The 22,079-nt window shown below is 43.2% G+C and overlaps 1 protein-coding gene across 3 annotated transcripts in view; it reads left to right on the forward strand.

Annotated features, from left to right (window-relative positions):
• LOC124615803 (inactive dipeptidyl peptidase 10) overlaps window positions 1–22,079 on the forward strand; it is a 1,404,300-nt gene that overhangs the window by 315,822 nt on the left and 1,066,399 nt on the right. For all 3 annotated transcript variants that reach the window (XM_047143937.1, XM_047143938.1, XM_047143936.1), the window contains exon 2: window positions 15,223–15,250. The gene's annotated coding sequence lies outside the window, so the exon portion shown is untranslated. The remainder of the gene's footprint in view (window positions 1–15,222; window positions 15,251–22,079) is intronic.

Here is a 22,079-nt window from a genome sequence, read left to right on the forward strand (position 1 = left end):
ATGTTCGATGGGATTCATATCGGGCGATGTGGGTGGCCAAATCATTCGCTCGAAATGTCCAGAATGTACTTCAAACCATTTGCAAAATATTGTGGCCCAGTGAGAGTGTGCATTGTTATCCCTAAACATATCATTGTTGTTTGGAAACATGAAGTACATGAATGGCTGCAAATAGTCTCCAAGACGTTCAATTGGACTAGGGCAACCAGTCCATTTCATGTAAACACAGTCCACACCATTATGGAGCCACCACAGGCTTGCACAGTGCTTTGTTGATAACGTGGGTCCACGGCTTCGTTGGGTTTTCCCAGGATCAAACCCTGTCATCAGCTCTTACCAACTGAAATTGGGACTCATTTGACCAGGCCACAGCTGGCCGGGGTGGCCGAGCTACAGTCTTGAAACGCGTGATCGCTACGGTCGCAGGTTCGAATCGTGCCTCGGGCATGGATGTGTGTGATGTCCTTATGTTGTTAGGTTTAATTAGTTCTAAGTTCTAGGTGACTGATAACCTCAGAAGTTAAGTCCCATAGTGCTCAGAGCCATTTGAACCATTTTTTGACGAGGCCACGTTTCTCCAGTCGACTAGGGTCCAACCGATGCGGTCACCAGCCGAGGAGAGGCGTCGCAGGGGTATTTTTGAAGAAGTCTATAAATATTATCATGTCTAAAATAATTAGTGTTCATATGATAGCGATGTCGTGCAGTTAGCAAACGCACTCGCGTCAATCGTCTGCCGCCACTGCCCATTAATGCCAAATTTTACCACAGACGTCCCCTTAGAAAAATTTATGAATGACTGTGCTTAAACTGACACACAATATTTTTAGCGCAACGCAATCTGACTTTCAAAAATCCCTACAAAAGAATGGCCCTGACTAACAATAACCTATACCTTTCATAAATCACTTACCTCACAAAAATCTTCGTTACTGGAACTACTGCAATACAGCGAGCGCCACTACTGCCAGCTAAATAAAAGATTCAAACTACTGAAGGCACTAACTACTGATAGGCATAGTTAGCAAATAAAAGATTTTGATAGAGAACAAACAATGTATTTAGCAGTTCATGACATCCAGTCTTACAAAAGTACTGTCTCTGATGGACACACGTCCAGATCATCCGCTCTCAAAACTCCGCCATTTCTCTCCCCACATCCACCACTGCTCGCGGCTCACCTCCAACTGCGCAACGCTACGCGCTGTTAACAGCCAACTACCCAACACTACAATAGCGAATATTACAACAATGCTACCCAGCCACAGGCTGCACACAGCACAGCCAGTGATTTTCATACAGAGCGCTACGTGGCGGTGGCGTTACCAATATAAGAACCTAAACAGCCTACTTACAGTACTAACGGATACGTTCGTCGTACTTTGCACATTGATTGCTGCGGTTATTTCACGCCGTGTTGATTTTCAGTCAACACTGACAACTCTACACAAACGACGACTCTCTCGGCCATTGTGTTGTCCATGGTGAGAGATAATGCCTGAAATGTGGTATCCTTAGTACACTATTGACACTCTGGATTACGGAATATTGAATTCCCTAACGATTTCTTAAATAGGGTGCCCTATGCGTCTAGCTACAACTACCATTCCGCGTTGAGACTATTACTTGCCGGTCGTGCGGCCATAATCACGTCGGATACCTTTTCACGTGAATCACCCAAGTAAAACTGACAACTCAGGCAACGCACTGCCCTTTTATACATTGGGCACACGATGCTACTGCCATCTGTATACGTGCATATCGCTGTCCCATGACTTTTCTCACCTCCCCCACCTCACTGTACATTCTCAGCATATTTTCGTGCGGTTCTGAGCTTTCGAGATCACACATTTCCCATGTAAGTACACAAAAACTTCGAAAATTATATTTTCTCATAGACGAGAGTACACAAAATATCAAACAACGTTAAGGAAAATACAGCAATAGGCATTAGGATACATAAAAAGGAGACAGGTTTTCAGATAACGAGAAACATATAAACTAAGAAATCATCAGCCTGGAACCCAAAACTGAAACACTATGAAAATGTGGCCAGACCAGAAATACTCTACGCATACACAGCTCTTAAACTGACAACGTAGGAAGAGTTCTAGAAATTATGAGACAAATTATGACAGAAATAGAAAGACGAATTCTAGGAAAAGACCATCAGTGAATCGGAATACAGATTAAGAGCAAATAGAAAACCGCACCTCAAGTATTAAAAGTTAATAGATGTAATGAGGAAAAGGAGATTAAAATTCTAGGGAGTTCGTGGACAGTTACAAATAAAAAACCACTAAGTGAAACATATCGAAAATGTCGGAGTCGATATGCTCACAATAAGAGGCAAAACAATATTTCAAGAAGCATTAGAAAATGTAGGCTTTCAGGACAGCAAAAAAATAAAGGACTGCGAGAAACTATACGCAGGAAGAGTAGGAACGCCAATCTGGGAGAATAAAAGAGGTCCAAAGGAAACAGCAGTTGAAAACAAAGCAGCAGAATCAAAAAGCTGACCCAGTACTAGAACGTATAAACGCTACGGAAAATAAAGAAAGAAAGAAAGAAAGAAGACACTCGACACACTCAGCTGGCCACTGACGTCACCGACCCACTAGCGACGTGACTGGCGGCTGAAACGTGGTCACGTAGCCACGTGACGCGCGCCCACGACGAGTAGTCTACTGTATTTTGACGAGAAAGCCTTTCGCGTGAGACGGGCTCGAGGTGTCAGCTAGGTCCCTTGTTCGCGGCCCACGCCAGCGCGGCACAGAAGAGCGGGCCCGCGCCTCGCTGCACGCTGCACGCTACACGCCGCCGGGGCTTCCCCGAGGCGGCTGCAGGCCTTTGGACACGACTGCGGCCCGCGGACCGCGGCGATTCATCCTACCCCGGAACAATGGCGGCCAATTTGTGCCGCCATTGTGGCGCATAATGGCCGCTGGCCGCCGCCAGCCGTCTTCCCGTCCACGTCTGGGTCATTAACGACCCGCTCCTACACCGCTCTACCCGGGTTAAAGCAATTCAGCGTGACGGAAGCAGAGGGATCCGCACGTGTGTCACTCCACAGAGCAAAACGACTGGAGACCTGTGGTTTTATTTGCGTAGCCTAGTATTGCGGCAATAGAAACTACCTCTGTTCCTAATGTGGTAACACATTTCTGGGATACAGTGTGAATCTGAACAGTGGCAGCTTGTCAGTATACATTCTGGGTATTCACAGATTTTTAGTTACAGATAAATTTGAGAGCGTGAAATTAATATCATCTGTTGTATAAATTTGAAAGCGTGAAATTAATATCATCTGTAGTATAGCAATTACACTTATCAACAAGTTTATACAACTACAGCCACTACCAACAAAAATAACAGTAATAATAATAATAATAATGCGCATAACTTGTGTAACAAAACGAAGAATGGTTTTTTTCGAATTTTGTTGGAATTGGAAATTTGTGGTAAGGTGTTATGGGACCAAACTGCTGAGGTCATCGATCCCTAAGCTTACACACTACTTAATCTAACTTAAACTAACTTACGCTAAGGATGACACACACACACCCATACGCGAGGCTAGCCCTCGCGGCTGAATTTGGTTGTTTTGTACATAATTAAGTACAGTTTACGCTAGGAACGGAATAATGTATAAGCTTTCGCTACTCTTCGTTGCGAATTTTTGTGTAAGTGGGAGTTTTCGTAGTTTTTTTAATTTTTTCGAAGAAATGTACAAGATCCGCAACACGTGTATTAGTCCACGAATTAACTTCTGGGCTCAAAATCAGACATTCTTACGTTGCACCAATGCAACAACTTACGCCAATGAACACTTCGTTGTTACATGTTCGTTCTTTGTCACGCTGATTTGACTTCGTCACTTTTTCATTCAACGGTCCTATTATGGGAGGCCTTAGCACCTTTGCGGCTACCTTTTCCTTGTTATTTACTTTTCTGTTAGCATTTAAAACAGATCCAACAGAGTTCATGTCGAAACTGCACACGAATGCCGATTCCAGCACAGTAAACAACCAACTCCAAACTACCGTTTCTGAAAATGATTAAATTCAGATAGTAATGTCTAACAGCATGGTCACGTGACAAGAATACAAATGAGGCGCTAAGAACCATAAGGACCAAAAGCACACCGTCGTCGATGCCACATTTAAGTGAATATGAGAGAAACCAGTAAGACAATTTTTCGTAAATGTTCATATGCACACTGCGGGCCAACAGCACGGATAAAAGTGACTCATCATAAGATCAACAGATGTGAGAAGCATGAATAAATGTTACAGTCTCACAATCGCCGGTGATGTTCTTTCGGCCCTTACAGTTCTCACCGTCTCAAAAGGCGATAAAATTCAAGACTTCATACACTGTAACTCATTCACAAACCCACAAAATACATTTTTCTTCCAGTACAATTACGACATATACTGATGTCAGATCTAATTTTAATATATGGTGAATGAATTGGCGTATCTGAGGAGCGTCCTACAGTCTAGCGTGATTTATGCTAAGCGAATGGGCATAAAAGGCTTCTGCGGTGTGCTACCATCTAGTGGAATTGCATACACGTAAAATTGTAGCTGCGTGGTAGGGAGTAGCTGTGCACGCCATGAACAGTTCGCATTGTTTATCAAATCCGTCTATATGTGAGCTACAAGGTAATGATGTCACGCCACGTTCGCATGCACAAAAACTCCTAAAAGCGTGAACAAGTGAAGATGTCCTTTAAATCCTGATGCCAAGTTTCACGGTGTCTAGAGGAGTAGCAATGCATAGCACGGTACATTTAGTGACGTGCTTTTCAGACTACCGCACGTAAGTTATGTTTAACATCGTTCAAAGAAAAATAACCAACAAATCCGCAAGGTGTCAAGAGTTAGGGTATTTATGTGCTCCTGTGCTCTTACACAGCAGCCGGAATTGAATAGGAACACCGTTGACAACACTATGAAGGTTGCTGAGTGTGTACATCGACGGGAAAACCAGAACACCAAAAAATGATTAATGTAGAGTAATGAAATTTCGGGAGTACACTCGTCTAGTTAATGTATTTAAATGGTTCAAATGGCTCTGAGCACTATGGGACTCAACTTCTGAGGTTATCAGTCCCCTAGAACTTAGAACTACTTAAACGTAACTAACCTAAGGACATAACACACATCCATGCCCGAAGCAGGATTCGAATCCGCGACCGTAACGGTCTCGCGGTTCCAAACTGCAGCGCCCAGAACCGCGCGGCCACTTCGGCCGGCTTAATGTATTTAACTCGTTAACATTGCAAGATGACAAGTTAATGTAAGAGTGCGATAAGCCATTGCAAATGTGAAGTTCTGGTAGACTAATAACCGGTGTGGCCGCCATAATGTTGAATGCAGGCATGCAAATGTGCTTGTATTATGTTGTACAGGTGACGGGTGTCAGTTTCTAAAATGGAGTTCCACGACTCTTGTATCTAATCGGACAATTCAGGGACGGTTAATGACGTTTGTGGGTGACGCTGGAGTTGCCTACCGATGATGTCCCATATCTCCTCTGTTGGAGAGGATCTGGTGATCGAGCGGACCAAGGCAATATTTCGACACTGTTTAGAGCATGTTGGGTTATAACAGCAGTATGTGAATGGGCGTTATCCTGTTAAAAATGACCACCTAGAAAGCTGTTCATAATAACAGTACAACAAGTCGAATGATCAGACTGACGCACAAATTTGCAGTCAGGGAGCGTAGGATAACCACGATCGCGTGTTTCTGCTGTCTTACGAAATTGCACCCCAGACCATGACTCCAGGTGCAGTTCCAGTGAGTGTAGCACGCATACAGGTTGATTGCAGGCCCTAAATTGGCCTCCTTCTAACCAATACAAGGCCATCACTGGCACCGAGGCAGAATCAGCTTCCATCAGAATACATAACAGACCAGCAGTCTGCCCTCCAATGAGATCTAGCTTGACATCACTGAAGTCGCAAACAGTGGTGGTTTGTGATCACTGGGTGTCTGGCTCGGAGCTCTCCTTGAAGTAACCTCAATTGCTCTTCTAACCAACACAAGGTCATCAAAGTTGTAACATGCGACTAAGTTCAGATGTGCATGCTTAAGAACACACATTAAGTCTAGATTTATAATAGTAAGTACTAAATATTAACTTTTATATTTTAAGATTACCTAAAAGTCCTGTAGAAGTCCTGTAGCAAGATTTAGCCTACAAACTACATCAGAAGAAAGGCAAATCTATGTTTATAGCACTTGCAGATTAGGAGAACGCTTTTGACAATGGAATACACTCTTTGAAATTCTTATGGTGCATGGATAAAATACAGGGAGTAAAGCATTATGTACGAGGCCTGTTCAGAAAGTAAGCTCCGATTGATTGCCAAATTGAAACCACAGTGAACATCAGAAATGTTTTACTTGTAACAATTAGCTACACCTTTCAGCTACGTCTCTACGTAGTCGCCGTTCTGACTTAGACTTTTGTCATAGCGTTGTACCAACTTTTCAATAGCCTCATCATAGAAGGCAGCCGCCAGTGCTTTCCGCCAATTCTCCACGCTGGCCTACACCTCGTTGTCTGTGTCAAAATGTTGTCTTCAAAGACAGCGGTTCATGTGACCAGAGATGAAACTCAGGGGGAGACAATTGCGGTCTGTATTGTGGGTAATCTCACATTTCCATTTGAAAACGATGTAGGAGCATCTTCATTGCCCCTGCAGAATGCGGCTGAGAATTGTCTTGAAGAAGAAACAGCACGACAGTTATGTAATGTTAGCTGCATAGCTTCAGGCGAAATTTCTCACCAGGCCCTCGTACTTGGCGGCAGACACTATTTTCTAGACATCTTTACGCACTCACTGCGAGCTCAGAAATGAGAAGAGCGACGTGATGCTAACTGGGGTTATACTAGAGACACTACCCAACACATCTGTGCAAAGCTTTATCGGATTTTCATAATCGTTTCCATTTCGCGACCGATCGGAGCTTACTTTCTGAACGCCCCTCGTACAATGTGTACGCAAAACATAATCCAAGGACATGAAAGAGAATGAGTAGTTGACAAGGAAATGAGGGAAGACAGTAGCTTACCCTTGACGATATCCAATCTGTACACTGAGCACTGCGAAGGAAACAAAGGAGAAGTGGAAAAATAGAGTTAAAGCTCAAGGGAAATGAAATAAAAATTTTCAGATTTGCCAATGGTGTCGTAATTCTGTAAAACACAATGAAGTACTTGCAAGAGCAGTGGAAGCGAATGGATTGTCTGAAAAGGTATTGTAAGATGAATATCAGCAGAGGTACCGCAAAGGTAATGGAATGTAGTCGATACCGAGGCAATTAGAAAATGAGACACTAAAAGTAATAGATGAGTTTGGTTGTTTGGGGAGCAAAGGCCGAAGCAGAGAGAATGTAAAATACGGTTTGGCAGTAGAAAGAAAAACATTTCTGAAAAAGAGAAATTTGTTAATACCGAATATAAATATAGGTGTTAGGAGGTCTTTACTGAAGATTTTTGTCTGTAATGCAGCCTGGTAGGGAAATGAAAAGTGGACAATAAACAGTTGACACAAGAAGAGAATAAATGCTTTTGATATATGGTACTACAGGACAATGTTGAGGATTAAATGGGTAAATCGAATAAGTGATGAGGAGCTACTGACTCGAAATGGTAAACAGAAATTCGTGGCACAAATTGCATAAAAGGAGGGGTCCCTTGCTAGGACACTTCCTGAGGCATAAAGAAATCACCAATTTTTGTAGCAGTCAGGATTCGTGAGTTTCCGTACTAGAGGGAAGTGTGTGTGTGTGTGTGTGTGTGTGTGTGTGTGTGTGTGTGTGTGTGTGTAGTGGGAGAGAACGGGAAGGTGGTTAATGTTGTGGGAGACCAAGGCTGGTGTACCGGACACAGGTTCAAATGGATGTAGGTGGTGGCAGTAGTTACGTTGAGAGAGACGCCTTGCGCAGGATAGACTAGCGGGCAGAACTGCATCAAACCAGTCTTTCCGCTGAAGATCACACCAACCCAAAAGTGCTCTAACAAAGTACAGTATACCGAAAAACAACACACTTTTGACGTAGCAAACTGCAATCTCTTTCATTTCTATTACGATTAGATGGTACGTCTTTTGGGTAAAAACTGTAGTAACAATGAAATTGGAAAGGACGTTTAATATTTATTCTTACGTGCAAGCTAAATAATATAGAATCTATTTGACATGGTGCTCACTGATACGTCGATTTTGATTGCACACTATCACCTGTGCGCTCCGTTGGCTTTCAAGTTGCACTTAAGTTTAACGCCGTTCACTGTACTTGTTAAAGATGTAGTCCTTCCAGTCATGATGTATGCATGTTGCGGGTTGTTTTCCTTGGTGCGTGGTCTTCTTGAATTTGTTGAACATGTCGTGCAGACCAGATGCACATCCTGACTACGGCAACTGTTCGTTATAGTGATTTCGCATTCAGAGGAAACCGACACAGAATTTACACAGGCTCGTGAGGTGCCTCTTCTGTTCAAAGCACATTTTATTTCCTTATTTTCCAGTTTTACAATTTCGTCTCTTATCTTCAGAGATCACGTAGCATTCAGTGAGTAAAGTGGTACTGCAGAATGCACACAGTCGGGCGTAAGTTTTCAGTTCACACGCTGGGTGAAGGAGCAGGTGGACCATGTGACGTTGCCGGTGCAACGTGCTATGAGGCGCAGTGGCTAGACATGAGAACGCCTGTTTCGTCGGCAGCGAGGTGCGTAGGGAAAGTACAGCTATTCAGGCGCGAAGCAAGTAATCTCACTTAATAAGTATTTGCCAATGAAGGTCGCCTTTTCCAGTATAGATGTAAGGAAAAGTCTACAGGCCATAAGTACTTTCCTGCAACAATATTACAATACCAGAAATCGATGCTCTTAATAATCAAATGAATAATGTGTAATATAACTGAAATGTACGAATGGCCACCTAATATGACGATGGTAGGTACGAGGTTGAGGCTGCGCTAGGCACCGATAGGATGCCTTGCGATGTAGTTCTGACGTTAGACCGTGCTCTCTGGAAATTGTTAGTTTTCAGTTAACTATCACTATCTGTGTCGATATTATGAGTTTATGGTGTTTAGTACATAAACACATCGTAATAGCATCCATTTTGAACGTTACTTCGAATGCATATCTTCCAACTTCATCATTTAGGAAAACAGGAAGTATCACTTCACAGAGAATGTGACGGCACTGATAGAGCTTCTGCGAGGCACGTAAACTTCGAGAAAAGTAATTAGAAAAAATCTTACACGACGACTCACTACAGTGGTCCAAGGACGCACTGTCTTAATCTCCGCAAAACTCGGGTGTAAAAGAGCGGCCAGTCATACTACACGACTCTTGTATGACCCTCTACGGACTCAGTGGGTAAACAGACATTTCTGGAGGCTTAGTACAAGTGACAGCTGCTTGCAGGCTCCCAAATCTGGTTTCCTGCAAACCAATTTTCAATTTCCGCTCCCGGTTCTTCTTCTTCTTAAGTTGCCAATCCTAAGATTGATTTGCAGCAGCTCTCCATTCAGTGCGATTGTCGGCCAGCCTCTTCAATTCCGTGAAACTTCCGCATCCTAGGTCCTGCATTATCTGGCTTATGTACTTTCTTCTAGGTCTGCCTCTTGCCCTTTTGCTCTCCACAAGGCCTTCTGTTATAGTGTGGAGAAGACTTTCATGTCTCAGAATGTGTCCCATCCATGCATCTCTCCTCTTCTTGACCGTCTTCCAAAGAACTGGAACTTCCTCCGCTCTCTGCAGGACTTCTTCATTTGTCATCCTGGCCACCCATGGAATTTTTAACATCCTTCGCAGACACCACATTTGGAATCCTTCAATCCTTCTTCTTACGTCCTCTCCAAGTGTCCAGGTTTCGCTGCCGTAGAGAAGCACACTCCCAACAAAGGTCTTTATTAACCGCTTCTTTAACGACAGACTTATCATATTTGATGTGAGGAGCCCTTTCCTTTTATAGAATGCAATCTGTGCCTGATTTATTGTACTTATTGCATCTTTCCTACTACGACCATCTGATGTTATTCTGCTTCCCAAGTAGACAAAGTCTTGTATTTCTTTCAGCTTCTCTCCATTCAGCCTTATATTCGTAATTGCTTGATTATTTTGTTTGCTTGCAACTAAGATTTTTGTTTTTGACGTATTAATTTTCATGTTGTACCGTGTAGCAAGAGTGTTTTCCATTTCCTCCAACACTACTTGTTATTCTTCCTCATTTTCCGCTAGGACAGCAATGTCATCCGCAAAACGCAGCATATCAACTATTTTTCCCTGGATCCTGATTCCATTAGCTTGTCCTAACTTTTCTCTGACCTCGTCCATTGCTTTCTGTATGTACATATTAAAGAGGACAGGGGAGAGTGCACATCCCTGTCTCACACCCTGTTTAATTTTTGCTTGTTGTTGATGTTCCCCACATCTCACTATTGCCACCTCTTCTTTGTATATGTTCCATATCGTTCTCCTGTCCTTGTACTTAGCTCCAGTTTCCCTCAATATCTGGAATAGTTTTTTCCATTCAGCCTTATCAAAGGCTTTTTCGAGGTCAATAAATGCTATGTAGGTGTCCTTTCCTTTTTCCATTCTTTTTTCTATTATGAGCCTTAGGGCCATAATGGCTTCTCGCGTACCTCTCCCTCTTCTAAAGCCAAACTGGTCTTCTGTGAGCATGCATTCCACGTTCCCTTCAATTCTTCTGAGGAGGATGGTCGTCAAAATTTTTGATGCATGTGATGTTAGGCTGAGGGTTCTGTATTGTGCACACGATTTCGCTGGCATTTTCTTTGGTAATGGAACAATAATACTAGCTGCCGTTTTTTATCATCCACAATCGGTTTTCGGCTCCATGCAAACATTCCGCATTTTAAGTCCTCACTAGGATGTCAAGTTGCTACTTCTTTTTGAATGTCTGTTAATATCGACAAGAGACCTTGTGTGAAGGAAAGGAATAAGTACTGAACTGCTCAGGAAGTTACTAATATCCTTTATTTCACTGACGAAAATTGCAATGTATCTTTATGAGATGAAAAGGAATACGTGAATGCCGAGACGTTTACTGAGTTAGCAAAATCGAACTGCGTAGCAGGCTAATTTGTAAATTTCTGTATACAGTTCCCGAACAAAATCTGTGGCTGACACCTAAATATTCGCTAATCCTATGCACAGGATTAAGGGGGTACTATTATCCATTAAGAAGTGTTCTATCCATTCCAAGTCTCCTGATTGTGGGAGTTTAATGGTGTTGTGCAAGTTATCGATTCGTAAAATTTCCAGACTAGGCCAAGCTAACGAAACGGTTTCGGACATAATAATTGGGGGAAGGGGGTAGATTATTGGTTTAAACATCGTTCGTTGAAGATTTTTTACGTATTTTCGTGAACGAGGTACTCTCCCTTCCCTTAATATTTCTCTCATACGCATGCAGAACTGGTACGCTGTCTTTATAAAAAATATTTAGAAGATACTTCTAAACTCATTTCATTATGAAGGAGAAATCGAAAAATATAGTTTACAGACACCATTCGAGTATGTCAACTGACACTCAGAAAACTTACAGGTGATCAGGCTATCGAAATCTGTTCTGGTTTTACATGAAAACAGGAAAGTGAAAGTAAGCTACAGAAATTCGCTTATCTTTCTCCACAAATTTAAATTCACTGCACGTGTTGAGGGAAGGGGACAGCCCATATGTAGCTGCTACTTACGTTAATTCCTTCTGACGATTCGGTCTAGCACAACCTTCCGGACTCTATTTAATGTTAAATCCTTGATCCAATTGGAGTGAGATACACTTTCGTTGGCAAAAGCCAATGCCGGATCTGTACTTATCGGTGAGGCACGCCTATATATCTGATGTAGGCCAACGACGTAACCATCGTTTCCGCATAATTTTCAGGTGGTTTCATTGGTATTCGATAACATACCGGATTCTAGCACCGACGAATACACAGCGAATACCGACGGGAGTATCGATAAACTGCCCGACAGTGTGTATCGGCTATACGAAAGCTGCACTGTGGTTCTCGTCCTGAGCAGACATCTGTATGTTATCCAGTACGAACCGTTTATGAACTGGAGTATTTAATACAAAATGTTTACCAGAAATACGTTTACCCAAGCGGTGAACCAAATCTTTCTTTAATTGAAAAATATTTTCCAATTAACTGCTAATACAACACATGAAACTTATTGAATGGCATTTATCCAGGTCCCATCTCCTCAAATTCCCACCTTTTTGCAGTTTCTTCAGTTTTAATCTACAGTTCATAACCAATAGGATGTGGTCAGAGTCCACATCTGTCCCTGGAAATGTCTTACAATTTAAAACCTGGTTCCTAAATCTCTGTCTTACAATTATATAATCTATCCGATACCTTCTAGTATCTCCAGGATTCTCCCATGTATACAACCTTCTTTTATGATTCTTGAACCAAGTGTTAGGCTATGATTAAGTTACGCTCTGTGCAAAATTCTACCAGACGGCTTCGTCTTTCATTCCTTAGCCCCAATCCATATTCACCTACTATGCTTCCTTCTCTCCCTTTTCCTACTGTCGAATTCCAGTCAACCATGACTATTAAATTTTCGTCTCCCTTCACTACCTGATTAATTTCTTTTATCACATCATACATTTCTTCAATTTCTTCGTCATCTGTAGAGCTAGTTGGCATATAAACTTGTACTACTGTAGTAGACGTGGGCGTCGTGTCTATCTTGGCCGCTATCATACGTTCACTATGCTGTTTGTAGTAGCTTACCAGCACTCCTATTTTTTTTATTCATTATTAAACCCACTCTTGCATTACCACTATTTGATTTTGTATTTATAACCCTGTATTCACCTGACCAAAACTCTTGTTCCTCCTACCATCGAACTTCACTAATTCCCACTATATCTAACTTGAACTTATCCATTTCCCTTCTTAAATTTTCTAACCTACCTGCCCGATTAAGGGATCGGACATTCCACGGTCCAATCCGTAGAATGCAAGTTTTCTTTCTCCTGATAACAACGTCCTCCTGAGTAGTCCCCGCCCGGAGATCCGAATGGGGGACTATTTTACCTCCAGAATATTTTACCCAAGAGGACGCCATCATCATTTAACCATAGTGTAAAGCTGCATGCCCTCGGGAAAAATGACTGTTGTAGTTTCCCCTTGCTTTCAGCTGTTCGCAGTACCAGCACAGCAGGCCGTTTTGGTTAGTGTTACAAGGCCAGATCAGTCAATCATGCAGACTTTTGGCCCTGCAACTACTGAAAAGGCTGCTGCCCCTCTTCAGGAACTACACGTTTGTCTGGCCTCTCAACAGATACCCCTCCTTTGTGGTAGCACCTACGGTACGGCCATCTGTATCGCTGAGGCACGCAAGCCTCCCCACCAACGGCAAGTTCCATGGTTCATGAGGGAGGGTGGGGGGGAGGGGGGTACAGACATCATCTGCGAATTATGTTTGATGCGGTGTAGGTAAAACCGTTGACAATCAAAACAGCTTCCAGTCGTCTCGAAATGAAAAAATACAGCTCCTGTATGTTTTTGAATGGAATCTTAAACCACCTGTCCTGCAAAATAATGGCAAGCTATGGTAGAGATGTAGTAGGTGGATGGCGGTCACGCACCCTTCTCTCCAAAAACGCTCAGTAATATTGAGATCCGGTGACTGTGATGGCCACGCTAGGTGCGACAGTTCATCCGGCTTCTCACAAGACCAGTACTGGAGGATGTGAGACACGTGAACAGGGGCCCTATAGTCTCGGAACATAGCATCACCATTGTTGAACAAACACTGCACTGTGGGATGGATCTCATCTGCCAAAGTGGTCACATAAACCCTGACAGTAAAGCGCCCTTGCAGAATAACCATCGACTGTGTGAAATAGCAGGATGTGGCTGCGCGAATCATCACCAAACCCCACTGTGTTTCCATCTTCGGACATAAACTGGGCCAGAAGGGGGAAACAGTGTGACAGAAGACCCATCGCACCAAATGACACTCTTCCATTGCTCCATAGTCCAGCTTTTACAGTTTCTGTACCACGTTATACCGTTACGGGCATTTGCATCACAGATGAGTGGTTTTGTAATTCCTATTCACGCTGCAATTCCCTGCTTATAAACCCTCCTTTTTATGTTGCTGACGGGGTTCGCGTGTGCAACATTCAGTTCTACAGTGACTTTTTCAGCTGTCATCCTCTTATTTTTCGTCAAGATCACCCAAAACACACTGTTATCTGCGTTGTGACTTTGGGGATGATGTTTCCCAGCTTTCCCTATATGGGATATGAATCTTCGATACGGTGCCTCCTGAAAGACCAAACACATCGGCCATCTTGGTTAAGCAAGAAATCACCATAAGAGCAACAACAATTAGCCCGCTTTAGAATTTGCGTAGATCCGACGTAATCCACTGACAACTACACAGCACATTATTCTGACAATGTATGGCAAACCACGGAGGTAGTTAGCAAAGTTACTTACGGATTGAGAAGTTTCTAATTATTTATACAGTTTGCTTTAAATGACTTGCTGAACGTAACCTGTACGCTACCGTAGGAAATATGAACGAAATCAGTAAGTCTTCCGCAGTTTATCGAATGCGAGTCAATAATGCTGTGTACCCTAGTTATGGACGAGAAGAAGCCGCCCTGGGACAAAATTCTGGTTTACTGTTTGTCGGCGATGTGTGAGACAGGTGACCTGTGTTCCAAGCGTAACTGTGCGGAGTAACCGATTATGACTCCATTCAGCGAAATAGAGAGAGAGAAAGAGAGAGAGAGAGAAAACACTTTGAAAACGCATAGTCTGTTAATTGAAGTACCAACAAAGCGGCAGCTTAATATTCACGTACAGAACACCTTTCGCTAGCAATAGTATGTAGTTTGTTAGGGGGTTATTCCGAACAACTGTATGTAGAATACAAAATTTTCAAACAAAACATTGCAGAGGTTGTACAGAGTTTCAGGAAGAGCATAAGGGAACAATTGACAGGAATTATTTCTAAACTCATTGTCTGGTTAATGTTAGTAGTGTATAAAATATATTTAATTACAAAAGGATGCTGCCAAGAGCGTAGACCCACTTTTTAATTCTGTTTTAACTTCATTTATGCATATTTGCACTATCTGTTTGTCGATTCCTTTGTATTTCATAAATTTTACTGAATATTTTCCTTTGTCTTTTACAGGTCTTCCTGTTCACCTCTTTTGTTTAAGGTATGTTGGCCACTTCCACATTGTTATTATACATTAACTACGTTGTGTAATAGTTAATTTATTTTTAGAACCCTACACGTTTCTTGATATCATGAATTTCTATCAGTTTGCACGCTAATCCCAGCTTCTTTTGTCTCATGTTGACTGTGGTAATCAGTCCATCTGACTGTATCCACAGTATTTAAATTTTGCATCTCCCAGTAAGTCTATTTACGATTTTCCAGTGTGTCTCTATTGAAGTTCTCTACGATGTCCGTAACCAAGATCTGACCTCATTTTCGTGGATAATTTCCATCATTAATTCAACGCCTAATTTACTTAGTACCATCTTTTGGCTAAGAGTCGATTATTTCAATGTTTATCTCTCTTATTTTATGCAGTTATAACATCGTGGAAGGTTTGTAAGAGGCAGTCGCTGTACAGAAATCCTTTTATAATATTGAGGAATGTGGGAAAATTCGTAATGTACTGATCCGCCAGAGCATTATGACCACCTGCCTAATAGCCGCTACGTCCACCTTTGGCAAGGATAACAGCGACGACGCTGCGTGGCACGGAAACAACGAGGCCTTGGTAAGCCGCTGGAGGGGCTTCGCACCGCACCTGCACTCACAAGCCACCTCATTCCCGTACATTCCCTGGATGGTGACGATGAGCTCTGATACCACATTTAATCACATCGCAGATGTTCTATCGGTTTCAGATCTGGCTAATTGAGGAGGCCAACACAGAAAATGGAACCACTCAATCACATTTCTGGCCTAGTAAAATGGCGCATTCTCTTGATAACAAATGCCACTGCCGTCGGGAAACATGGTCGTCATAAGGAGTGTACATGGTCTGCACCCAGTGCACGATATTCCTTGGGTGTAATGGGGCCATGTGCGAGCTCTACTGAACCCACGTATGCCCACGTGAATGTTCCCCAGAGCATAATGGAGCCGCCGCAACCTTGTCTCCATCCCGCAGTACAGGTGTCAACGAGCTGTTCCCTGGAAGACGACAGATTCTCGACCTCTCATCGGCATGATGAAGAAAGTATCTGGATTCATCACGTCATGCAACGCTCTGGCACTGCGCAAAATTCCAGTGCCGATGGTCACGTGCCCATTTCAGTCGTAGTTACAGATGTCGTGATGCTAACGTTGGCCCACGCATGGGTCGTCAGCTATGGAGGCCCCGTCGTTACGAGTGTTCGGTGCACTGTGTATTCAGACACACTTGTACTCCGCCCAGTATTAAAGTCTGATGTTAGTTCTAGCACAGTTCGTCGCCTGTCCTGTTTTACCAGTCTGCCCAGTCTACGATGTCCGACATCTATGTTGACGGGTGGTCACCCAACCTCAAGACGTCTCCACGTGGTTTCACCAAATGTTGAAGACACTCCACACAGCACTCCTCTGACATCCAACAAGTCGTGCAGTTTCCCAAATGCCCGTGCCGTGCCTCTGGGCCACCCCAATCTGCCCTCCGTCAAACTCAGATAGATCGTACGCCTTCCCTATTCCACACACAGGCAGCACGCTTACTGATGTTGCCTGCAACATGCTTGTGTCTGACTAGCGGTCATTCCTCGCCAGGTAACACTACCACCACCTGGACAGGTTTACATCGATCGTAATGTTCTGGCCGATTAAGGTACGCCATAGAAATGTAGTCATTGTTGAAATCAATTAATGAAAAATTTGTTTTCAGATTGTGTACTTTTCTAATTCTATGACATCCTACCATGTCGTCTGATAGTGTAAGTTTCAGATTAGTGTTCAGGGTTGATGTGTCGGTATGAGGTGTTCTATCGAGGTAGTGAGTAAGTTGGGTCTGTGATCACATCGAGCAGTATCAAGGACTTTCAAAGTAAAGTGTCGAAGCAAGATGAGAGTTTTAGGATAACATCGGGCTGATGTTCGCTGAGTACTGGTATGCTTTGGGATAGGTACAATATCACCTTGAAAAGCACCATTATACAGCTCCTGAAGCTCTCTGGCGGGTCGTTTGAGGATGTTGAGGTGTGCGGCAATAATTTAGGTGATAGGCTTTCGAAGAATAACGTGAGGCTGAGGTTCTTCGTATGAGTATTGTACAGACGTTTCGAGACTGAAAATGGGTATTGTTTTGTTGGTCAGCAGCAACCCCAACATGCGGCATGGGAAGTGGATTGTCAGTCTGATACAGTATATACACTGCTGGCCACCGTAAATGCAACACCAAGAAAGACAAGAGGTAGCACAACAAAATTTATTTTGTAGATAACGTGTTGACCAAGAATGAAATGATTACGTTTACAGACGTCTGTGACATGTGGTTCTTGCCAGAATCAGTAGCCAGAGTAGCCGCCATTGTTGGAGATCACCGCTGCCACACGTCTCGGCATTGAGTCAAAGAGACGTTTGATGTGTTCCTGGGGTACAGCAGCCCAAGCAGCTTCCACACGTTGCCAAAGATCATCTGGTGTGGCAGCTGGGGATGTAATCTGGGTCACTCGTTGAGCAACCATGGACCACATGTTTTCTATCGGCGAAAGATCCGGAGAGCGAGCCGGCCAGGGAAGCAATTCAATCTGGTTATTGACGAAGAACCTTTGGACAATGCGTGCCACGTGTGGTCACGCATTATCCTGTTGAAATACGGCTGTGGCCGAGCCCTTAAGGTAAGGAAGGACAACGCTCCAGCACCTCGGATATGTAGCGCCGGCTGTTTAAAGTACCGGCAATGCGTACTAGAGGCGTGCGAGAGTAATATCCAATACAGCCCCATACCATAATACCCGGTGCAAGACCAGTGTGGCGGTGCATAATGCAGCTGTCCAGCATCCTCTCTCCACGGTGTCTCCACACTCGAATCCGACCATCGTGGTACTGCAGACAGAAACGTGCCTCGTCAGTAAAGACAACGTCATTCCATTCTGCCGTCCACATCCGTCTGTCATCACACCATTGGCGACGGAGACGTCTGTGGTTCTGCGTCAATGGTAGACGAAGCAATGGACGTCTTGCGGACAGACCACTCTGCTGTAAACGGCGTCGAATGGTACGCGCAGACACTGGATGATGCGTTACAGACGCAATGTGCTGTACTATGGTTCGGGATGTCACTGAGCGATCCGTCACTGCCATGCGCACAATTTGCCTATCAGCACGTGCAGTGGTGCACCGAGGTGAATGCGATCGACCACGTCGGTCCGTCGTACCCTCCTGCATCCAACGGTCACATATCCGCATTACAGTTGTTTGGTTTCGTCCAACACGACTAGCGATTTCTCTGTATGATAATCCACAATCTCGTTATGCCACTATCCTTCCTCTGTCGAACTCGGATACTTGATCAAACGATGTTCGCTGTTGTCTACGAGGCATAACTGATCGTCTTGTGAAACAACCACAAGGTAAACAAACGTGCCGAACGTACGCTCGTCGAAATCACCAAGCCTTAAATGGCGCTATGAGGTGGCGCCATAGGCGCGCGTGATGTGCGTCCGCGCTGAAGTTCTAATCAGTTGCATATCTCATCGCTGCAAACTCATGGTGTAAATTTCACTTGATTCGGATGCTTCCTTCAGGGTGTTGCATTTACGGTGGCCAGCAGTGTATGATGGAATTCGGATACTGTGATAGAACTAGGGGAAGATTTCATTGATGTTGGTCATGTGCTTCGAGAGGATAGACATGCATAAAGGTTTGTTTGCTGATAAGGAACGGATATTGTGAAAAAGGAAGTTGTCTGTTATACTGTTGTCGCACAGTATTGTAAAGTCAGGGGAGAGGTTTGTAGGGCTTGGAGAGATTTCAAAATAAAATGTCGAGCTGGCTAAAAACGAAATGAGTTTGATTTCGGGATTGGATGGCCTGTGTATAGCGGTAAAATGTCAAACGGGCAGCAGCAGATATATGTTAGAGTGTGTGTGACCTTTGAAGAGGAAGGATACTTTGAATGACAATGGTGAGGATTCTCATATCTTTAGCAGTGGGGGATGGCCGGGTGAGTTGTTTGGAAGAAGAGGTATGTTAGTAGGTTTGATGGCAACTGTGAGCTGAGAGTTTAGTAGAATGGGTCAGGTTACTAGTGACACATGTAGACAGATGAGGTGAGGCTTTGTGATTGTTTGAGGAAATGGTTGGAGTCAAAGGTGGGGAAAGGTGGGACAGTTTTTGAGTGACTTGTGTCAGCAGGTTTGACGGGAATTGTGAGCTTTGATTTGGGAAGTGGGGGTTTAGTAGCATAGGTCTGGTTACAGGTGATAAATTGTAGGTAGGTGAGGTGGGGTTTCGTGATTCTTTGACAAGATTGTTGGATTTAGACAGGTAGGGGAAAGTGGGTTGGTTATTAGAGTCTCTATTATAGTGAACGTTACTTAAGAGGCGTTTTTGGCATTTCTATGATTGGGGTCGGATCTCTGAACATTCGACTTTGTTTCCAGAATGAGATTTTCACTCTGCGGCGGAGTGTGCGCTGATATGAAACTTCCTGGCAGATTATAGCTGTGTGCCGGACCGAGACTCGAACTCGGGACATTTGCCTTTCCCGGGCAAGTGCTCTACCAACTTCTCGGTCCGGCACACAGTTTTAATCTGCCAGGAAATTTCATATCAGCGCACACTCCGCTGCAGAGTGAGAATCTCATTCTGGAAACATCCCCCAGGCTGTGGCTAAGCCATGTCTCCGCAATATCCTTTCTTTCAGGAGTGCTTGTTCTGCAGGGTTCACAGGAGAGCTCCTGTAAAGTTTGGAAGGTAGGAGACGAGATACTGGCAGAAGTAAAGCTGTGAGGACAGGGCGTGAGTCGTGCTTGGGTAGCTCAGTTGGTAGAGCACTTGCCCGCGAAAGGCATAGGTCCCGAGTTCGAGTCTCGGTCCGGCACACAGCTTTAATCTGTCGGGAAGTTTCATTCAACTTTGTGTTTGAGGAAATATATCAGTGATACGTTGGCGATTAAATGATCGAAGGCTGATGGTAATTCTGTAAAGATCCAGATGTGGTTGGTAGTGTTGGAAACTTAGATTATACTTTGCCTTCTCTGCTGTACTCGTAATTTCAGGGTCAACGTCTTTTATCACAACAGAGAGGATGGGAGGACAATGTGAAGATTGATGCCACCTGGTACGAATGCCTCTACCAAAGGGTGTAACGTTTGTATGCGACCAAATTTGATACGAGGGTTTTTCAGGAGGAGTTCGTTGCGGATGACAATACATAAAAAAGAGAAAGAGGACGGTAAATTATGTTTTAAAATAAACACGTTGGTGGACAATTCCTATGATTTTGAAACTTATTATATTATTTTACATTCCAGTTAAAAGATAAACCTCGATGACAACGTAAATGGTATTGCCGTGATGTTGTTGGTGGATGAAAATGATCATGATGAAAATGGATAGATGAGTATAGCTATGGGGTCCTGTGAAACCACAGGAAGCAACGAAATGAAATTGAGGAATGGGGAGGGCGGAAATTTGAAGGATGTATCAAATGGAGCATTATGGCTAGGGATGGAAAGATGTGTTTATGTAGGGACAGATTCCATGGTTGGGTACTGGAAGTTGGTTGAAATTCGAGCAAGCTGTGACCAGCAAAGCATGACTGTGGGATACAGGTATACAGTTCTAATGGCGCTGCTGGGTACCATAAATGCTGATCAGTAGGCACTGGGTAGTGTATTGCAGTTGGTTACAGATGGAGAGATGCAAATCTGATGTATTGAAACGCCGAATAGTGCAACCAAAGATCGTTGTTTGGCTTTTCTGTGGATTTGCTTGAAGTTTTCACGGATTGCGACACTCGACCAGGAGATTCGAGATGAGGTGGAAGGAGGCCTCAGAGATTTGTTGTGGATAGTGTAAAGTTTCCGTAACAAAATGATAATAATAATAATAATAATAATGTCCCCACCGTCTTTAAAGGAACTGAAACTGGCTTGGATCAAATACTTGAAAGTCAATTAATCCACCTAACTTTATAAAGTTACTGAATTACTCTCATATAATGCTGTAACAGTTCTTCAAGTTACTTACTTAAAGATTAGTACAAGCAGAAAGTGAAGCGCTGAATGAATTCGTTGAACATGTACTTAACCTGAGAAATCTGCGTCGAAGAAATGATGATTCGCTCCTGTTGCTGTAGAAAACAGCGTCCAAATTCGGGTATAACAACAAATGACCGCTGTGAGCAAATTTTTCACATTAATTTGTGCAACGCATACATTGAATTCGAAGTAATTTATTTTCATCTTGAAGTCATCCAGATAACGAGCAAGCAATAGTACATCTGAGGTAAACTGGCACAGTGTATGCCTTGAAGAATCACTCGCATATTTACAAATCAGAGCGGCACAGTGTCCACGTTCACGCAAAACTGCCATACAACAGTGGTCCCTCATCGCTCTGATAGAAATTTAGCTACAAAGTCGGTCATTGTTAAAACGAGAAAGTTAATGAAGTGAAGTGCAATGAAATTTGATTTATATCTGAACAGAAAATAACATAGTAGAAATCGTAAAATAAAATGTCACTGGCAGTAAATTCATCTCGTTACGGAACAATCTCATTCACAATTACAATAGTCAGATATTTAAATATAATAATAAAAATTGCATTTTAGGGGATTACATGAAAAATATCGAATGTAATTCCTTCTTAGCATGTTTCGCAGCTTCAAGGAAATTTTTCTTCATTTCAGTAATAAGGGTAGTTAGAAAAAACAGTCTGGAAGTTCTGTTAAGCAGTTTATTTACATATGTACAATTATCATTCCTTTTAATAACAGTAATTACATTTCACAGTGATAGGAAAATGCTTTGCAGTTACGTAGTGACACTCATATTTTAATTTAATTCAGT

This window comes from Schistocerca americana, chromosome 5, assembly GCF_021461395.2.
Source record: "Schistocerca americana isolate TAMUIC-IGC-003095 chromosome 5, iqSchAmer2.1, whole genome shotgun sequence".
In the NCBI taxonomy this organism is placed as follows: domain Eukaryota; kingdom Metazoa; phylum Arthropoda; class Insecta; order Orthoptera; family Acrididae; genus Schistocerca; species Schistocerca americana.